Source organism: Pongo abelii, chromosome 1 (genome assembly GCF_028885655.2).
Source record: "Pongo abelii isolate AG06213 chromosome 1, NHGRI_mPonAbe1-v2.0_pri, whole genome shotgun sequence".
In the NCBI taxonomy this organism is placed as follows: Eukaryota; Metazoa; Chordata; class Mammalia; order Primates; family Hominidae; genus Pongo; species Pongo abelii.
This window is the reverse complement of record NC_071985.2, coordinates 30,536,641-30,543,397: the sequence shown is the minus strand read 5'-3', so window position 1 is coordinate 30,543,397 and position 6,757 is coordinate 30,536,641. Positions and strand designations below refer to the sequence as shown.

General features: G+C 43.7%; 1 pseudogene; it reads right to left on the bottom strand.

Annotated features, from left to right (window-relative positions):
* Positions 1 to 266: 266 nt before the first annotated feature.
* On the bottom strand, positions 267 to 6,431 carry LOC100432311 (nucleoredoxin-like; annotated as a pseudogene).
* Positions 6,432 to 6,757: the final 326 nt, after the last annotated feature.

Below are 6,757 nucleotides of genomic sequence, written 5' to 3'. Positions count from 1 at the left end.
GAAAGTGATGCAGTCCTTGTTCTGTCTAGGCTATGCCATCTTGTGATCTCAAGCAGAGTCTCCAAACATTGTGGATTCTGCTGCTGCTGAGAGGACACACACCCCAGGGCGCTAGCTGGGTAGTGAATGCAGAAGCAAGGCACCACAGAGAGGTTGGACACTTGGGTTGTGTGATTCAGGACACACTGGATAAGTCCAAGTGTGGAGGGAAGAAAGGGGAGGAGAAGACTGAATTCTAAATAACATCTCAGAAGGCCGGAGCTCCATTAGATGGGCTCTGGATTGAGCTTTTCTGCCAGGAAGTTATTCACAAAGGCCTCCACAATGGCAGGGGTGATCTCTTCCCACATCCATCACACACTCCGTCAGTGCTGACATGTCCAGGATAGTGAGCAAAGGGGCAGCCTCGGGAGGGTTGGTGTAACCTTGCAGGAAGTCAATCATATCATCCTCCCCAGGTACAAAAAATGGAAGTGATGTTCCTCCTTTTGGCTTTGCACTTGGCAATGATTTTCTCAGCTATTGGCTGAATCAGCTGCTTGGCTTCCTGGGACTCTGTGTCATCCTCAGAGTCTACAAAAATGTGGAGGCAGGGGGCAGTTGAGCTGCAAAGTGTTGGAGTCAGAGAGCTTCAGCACGGGCTTGGGTGCCATGGGAACTCCCAGCAGTCCTCGTCATTAAGCACCTCCACTCACCCCGCCACATGATCACCTCGCCCTGTGGGTCCAGCACAATGAGCATGGGGAAGGCCTTGGATTCTATACAGCCAGTTGGGGTGTGACATCCAGGCCTTTCCAGTATAGAGGTTAGTGAGCCAGAACCTATCACTGAAGTACTGTTTGAAGGACTCTCTGATCTGTCTTCACTGACTAAGATAATCTCAAAGTTCTGGCCTGCCTCCTTGATCTTCTAATAAGATTTACCAGGACCTGGGTGAGGCTTTGGCAGGATGAACACCCATGTGCAAAGAAATAGAGTCTTATGTAAGACCTTTCCAGGATGCTGCTCTCCAGGAACTGTGAGTCTTTTCATAAACCTGAAAAGTTTAGGTCCCCAAGGGAATTCCATACCTTCTGGGTCATCTAAGATCACCAGCAGCCCATTCTTGCACACAACCTTTGCAGTGGTGGCACCTATGAATATTAACAATGGAATATTGGAAATTTGGTGTTTGTTCCAAAGTTTCTGTGCTTCTCCTTGTAGGGCAGCGCCAGCCAAGGCACGTCCCACATGAAGTCCCACCACTGCCACTGGTCATCCTTGCTGCTGCTCATCACCAGCTTCTAACCAAGCTGCTTCTCCAAGAAGCCCACCATCTTGGCCCACCACAACCTCAACGCACAAGCAGGTGGGTAGGCAGGCAGTGGCGACCCCGCTTCCTCTGTCCACCTGGCCTGGACGCTGCTAATTCTTAATCGCAACAAGGGTGCTGGTGGGCATTCTGATGCCAGGTTCAACTCCCTGTCATGGAGAGTTGTAGCTGATTTTGTATCTAATTACCTAAGAAGCAGCATGCACAAATGAGTGAGCATCACTTATTTGTCTTGGTAGTATATTAGTCCACTTTCACACTGCTGTAAAGATACTACCTGAGACTGGGTAATTTATAAACAAAAGAGATTGAGTTGACTCACAGTTCTGCATGGCTGGGGAGGTCTCAGCAAACTTACAATCATGGTGGAAGGCGAAGGGGAAGCAGGCACCTTCCTCACAAGGTGGCAGGAGACAGAGTGTGCAAGGGAAACTGTCATTTTTAAAACCATCATGTCTCATGAGAACCCTCTCACTATCATGAGAATGGCATGGGGGAAACCAACCCCATGATCTGGTAGGTCCCTCCCTTGACATGTGGGAATTAAAATTCCACATGAGATTTGGGCGGGGACACAGAACCAAACCATATCATTCAGCCCCTGGCCCCTCCCAAGACTCATGTCGTTTTCACATTTCAAAACACAATCATGCCTTCCCAACAGTCCTCCAAAGTCTTAACTCATTCCAGAATTAACCCAAAAGTTCAAGTCCAGAGTTTCATTTGAGACGAGGCAAGTCCCTTCTGCCAATGAGCCTATAAAATCAAAAACAAGTTAGTTACTTCCAAGATACAATGGGGGTACAGGTATTGGGTAAATACTCCCATTCTAAATAAGATAAATTGGCCATAGCAGAGGGATTACAAGCCCTATGCAAGCCTGAAACTTGGCAGAGCATTCATGAAATCTTAAAGCTCCAAAACAATCTCCTTGGACTTCATGCCTCACACCCAGGGCACGCTGATGCAAGGGGTGGGCTCGCAAAGCCTTGGGCAGCTCTGCTTTTTTAGCTCTGCAAGGTATGACTCCTGCAGCTGCTTTCAAGAGCTGGTGTTGAGTGCCTATGACTTTTCCATGTGCACAGTGCAAGCTGTTGGTGGACCTACCATTCTGGGGTCTGAAGGATGGCAGCCTTCTTCTCAGAGATCCACTAGGCAGCACCTCAGTGGCCACTCTGTGTGGGAGCTCCAACCCCACATTTTCCCTCTGCATTGCCCTAGTAGAGGTTCTCCATGAGGGTTCTGCCCCTTCAGTAGACAACTGCCTGGACATCCAGGTGTTTCCATACATCCTCTAAAATCTAGGCGGAGGCTTCCAAAGCTCAACTATTATCTTCTGTGCACCCACAGGCCCAACACCACCTGGAAGCTGCCAAGGTTTGGGGCTTGCACCCTCTGAAGCCACAGCCCAAGCTGCATCTTGGCTCATTTTAGCCATGGCTGGAGCTGGAGTGGCTGGGACACAGGGCTCCAAGTCCCAAAGCTGCACAGAGCAGCAGGGCCCTGGGCCTGACCCATGAAGCCATTTTTCTCTCCTAGACCTCCATACGTGGATGGGAGGGGCTGCCATGAAGGTGTTTGACATGCTCCACAGACATTTCCCCATTGTCTTGGCTTTTAATAGTCAGCTCCTCATTACTTATACAAATTTCTGTAGCCAGCTTGAATTCCTCCTCAGAAAATGGGGTTTTCTTTTCCACCACATAATCAGCCTGCAAATTTTCCAAACCCTTATGCTCTACTTCCCTTTTAAACATAAATTCCAATTTCAAACCATGTCTTTGTGAATGCACGTAACTGAATGCTTTCAGAATAAGCCAGGTTACCTCTTGAATGCTTTGCTGCTTAGAAAGATCTTCCACCAGATACTCTTAAATTATCTCTTTCAAATTCAAGGTTCCACAGAGCCCTAGGGCAGGGGCAAAATGCCAACAGTCTTTTCACTAAAGCATAGCATGAGTGGCCTTTACCCCAGCTCCCAATAAGTTCCTTACCTCCATCTGAGACCACCTCAGCCTGGAATTCATTGTCCATATCACTATCAGCATTTTGGTCAATACCATTCAACAAGTCTCTAGGAAGTTCCAAACTTTCCCACATCTTCCTGTCTTCTTCTGAGCCCTCCAAAGTGTTTCAACCACTGTCTGCTACCCAGTTCCAAACTCACATCCACATTTTTAGGTTATCTTTATAGCAGTACCCAACTTCTGGTACCAATTATCTGTATTAGTCCATTTCACACTGCTATAATGATACTACCTGAGACTAGGAAATTTATTTTAAAAAAATGTTTAATTGACTCACAGTTCCATATGGCTGGGGAGGTTTCATCAAACTTACAATCATGGTGGAAGGAGAAGGGGAAGCAGGCACCTTCTTAAGGTGGCAGGAGACAGAGAACATGCAAGGGAAACTACCACTTTTAAAACCATCAGATCTTGTGAGAATTCCCTCACTATCATGAGAACAGCATAAAGGAAACTGCCCCCATTATACAATCATCTCCTACCAGGTCCCTCTCTTGACATGTGGGGTTTAAAATGCCACATGAAATTTGGGTGGGGAAACAGAGCCAAACCATGCCAGTTAGTAAGCATTCTAGGTTAATTGAGGAAAGGATAGCTTAACATGGTTTTAACCCTGTACCTTGCAAAAGAAAAACCTTGAGATTTGTACTCTTGGGCCAGGGTTTCTCGACTGTGGCATTATTGTCATTTTGGGCCAGATAGTTTTTCTCTTGTGAAGGGTTGTCCTGTGTGTTATATGAAGTCTAGAAGTATCCAAAGTCTCGACTCAGAAGATGCCAGTTATAGCTATACATTGAGACAACCAAAAATGTCTCTGGACATTACCAAGTGTCCCATATAGGCAAAATTGCCCCTTTTGAGAAGCAGTCCCCTAGATGTATCTTATCTTATAAGAACTTTTACAATAGCTATAAATGGCTTCCTGTTATCCTCCCAGATATCACCATTAATTAGACTTTTCATCTGTTTCCAAATTGCTCCATACCTTCCCCGAAGTATCAGGTACTCTGTGTATCATTAAATATATTATTCTTATAATTAAATATCAAGAACTTATATTGAATTGGCTTAATAAAGACTACTAGAGTTCTCTGCTTGTTACAATCTCTTTTTCCTAAAGGTTTCCAAAGTTCTGATTTATCTTAGCCTGATAGTAAGTTAGCATTTAACTGCTCAGCTGTTGGGCATTCTCTTTTATAGCCAGGGCTCTCTAGAGAATTGAGTTGTTCACAGAAAATACCAAAGGGACATCTGTAGTATTCTCTTCTCTGCTTTGCCTCTGCCTTGACCCAAATTCTCTTCCTGCATCAGGTTCAAGCTACAGTAATTGGAGGCCCAAAGAAACCTAGTTTATCCTAATGATATAAAAATAGTTACTAACTCACACGTACAGTGTTCTATGAATGGATTTATGCATATTCTTTTAAAAACATGTACAGAGCTTTATATACAAAAACTGGGAAGAAGACAAACTGGAATTTCCTTTGTCCTTCCTTCCCAACTCTGCATTCTAATATTAGTTTAAATTTGATCCACTTTCATCTTTACTTGGAAAGTATGAATATAAAAATACAGCTTTCCAATTTTCCTTTCAAGATATGCCACGTAGTTAAATGCTCTTCAGGCTTCTAATAGCAGAAAATATCCATTATGTTTTGTTTGTGACAATCAGGGTGAAGAAAATAATGTTTTGGCTCATCTGAGGAAGAAATGGCTTCTGGAAAAATGCTAGCAAGTGTTTAAATAATTATAATCACACACATAAAATTAAGTATTCTTAGAAATGCATTATGGTGCTTTTTTTTTTTTTACTGGGTAGGGTAAATAAGGAACAGATTTTTATTTTTATTTTTTTAATTTTATTAGGGACATTTTATAAATTACAATGCAGTGAACTTCACCACATGAGTCGAGCTGGCCCACTGCCACTACTCAGCTCTGTAAAAGCACCAGCTCTCCTTTGAATTCCGAGAACAGCTCTTGGCCTGTGAGAACATCTGGGGCTCAAAGTTTTGGAAAGAAACAGTTCAGGTCCCTTTAGAAGGGCTCTCCCTATGGTGGGAACTGGAGTGTGCACACACTTAAAAAGGATTTTGCAGTACCATTGGCCAGAGACATTGGCTTAGAGCTCTAGCACCAGGGAAGATCAATGTGAGACCAAAACAAATCCCCAAGAAGCATCATGAAGTCATTCAGTGGGATTCAGCAGCCCAGAGTATGTTTTGTATATCTTCTCTATTCTTTTTCTATGTGTTTTCTTAGGGAAAATGAGTGTATTATGGCTGATGGGTCCTTGCATTCTCCTAAAATAGTGATGAAGAAAGGGAGACAATCTGAAAAAGGCTGGGGCTTGAGGGTATATTCAGAGGAGCCCAAGCAAAGCTGATTCCACATATAAAGTGCTGCCTCATGAATTCTGACAGTGATTTTCAAAGCACAGAATGTAGACGCTAACAGGTGAATAGTCTTGTCTAACAGTTATATGGGGGAAAGCCACTCATGAACGTAGAACTGGTAGTTGTCTAATCTACCAGAAAAAAGCTCCCTTAACTGCACCCCTGTCTATTCACTCGGGGGGCTCTGCCCCATCAGCTGCCAATAATGGCATGTCCTGTTCCTCGTGGAGGAGGGAGAAGCGGGAAAATGTGGGTAGAGAGAGATGTACACACACATAGTCATGTGTGTATTTATCTTCAGCAAGAATATTTTCTTCCTGACTCATTCAGAATGCTTTAAGATGAAGAGAGATAGTATTCATTAAACATAATTACCTGAATGATTTTAATTACAAATCATTAAGGAGAGATACAGCCTTGTATTTTCTTAGAAAATGGAGCACTTAAGAAATCATGTTACCCCTTTCTCTGATCTTTTGGCTTTACAGATGCATGTTATGGAGTGTAATTTGGATAAAGCTGTGGGAGCTCTGAGGTATATAAAATTAAATTACACTGCCAACAAAATAAGATTTCTTTGGCTCACCCTCGTCCTCTCTTTTGAGACTCAAAGGCCCTGCCAAGTGCCCCAAGATGATTATTTCTGAGAGCCCCCACGTGGCATAGGCTACTAACCTTTCCTTTTGAATCCAACATTGTTCACTATCTTTGCTGCCACCTTGCTTTATGGGTCCAAAGCCACCTTGTGACAGTGCCTTAGTGCAATGTTCTCAATGACATTGCTGCTGTGGGTCTGACTTGGTGAATATTGAGTACGACTGCAGTCTCTAGATCTCAGGAAATGTCAAAACTGAGCTGTTATAAGCCCTAAAATGTGGTGCATCTCCCTTTCCCTTTTCACACTGTACAAAAGGGTTGTGTGGCATTGCCAATAATTCATAAAGAGTTATTTTCATTCCACTTAACATTCATTTCTGCCTACGACTCTGGGGCTTTTTTGGGTGACAAATAAAATAACAGAC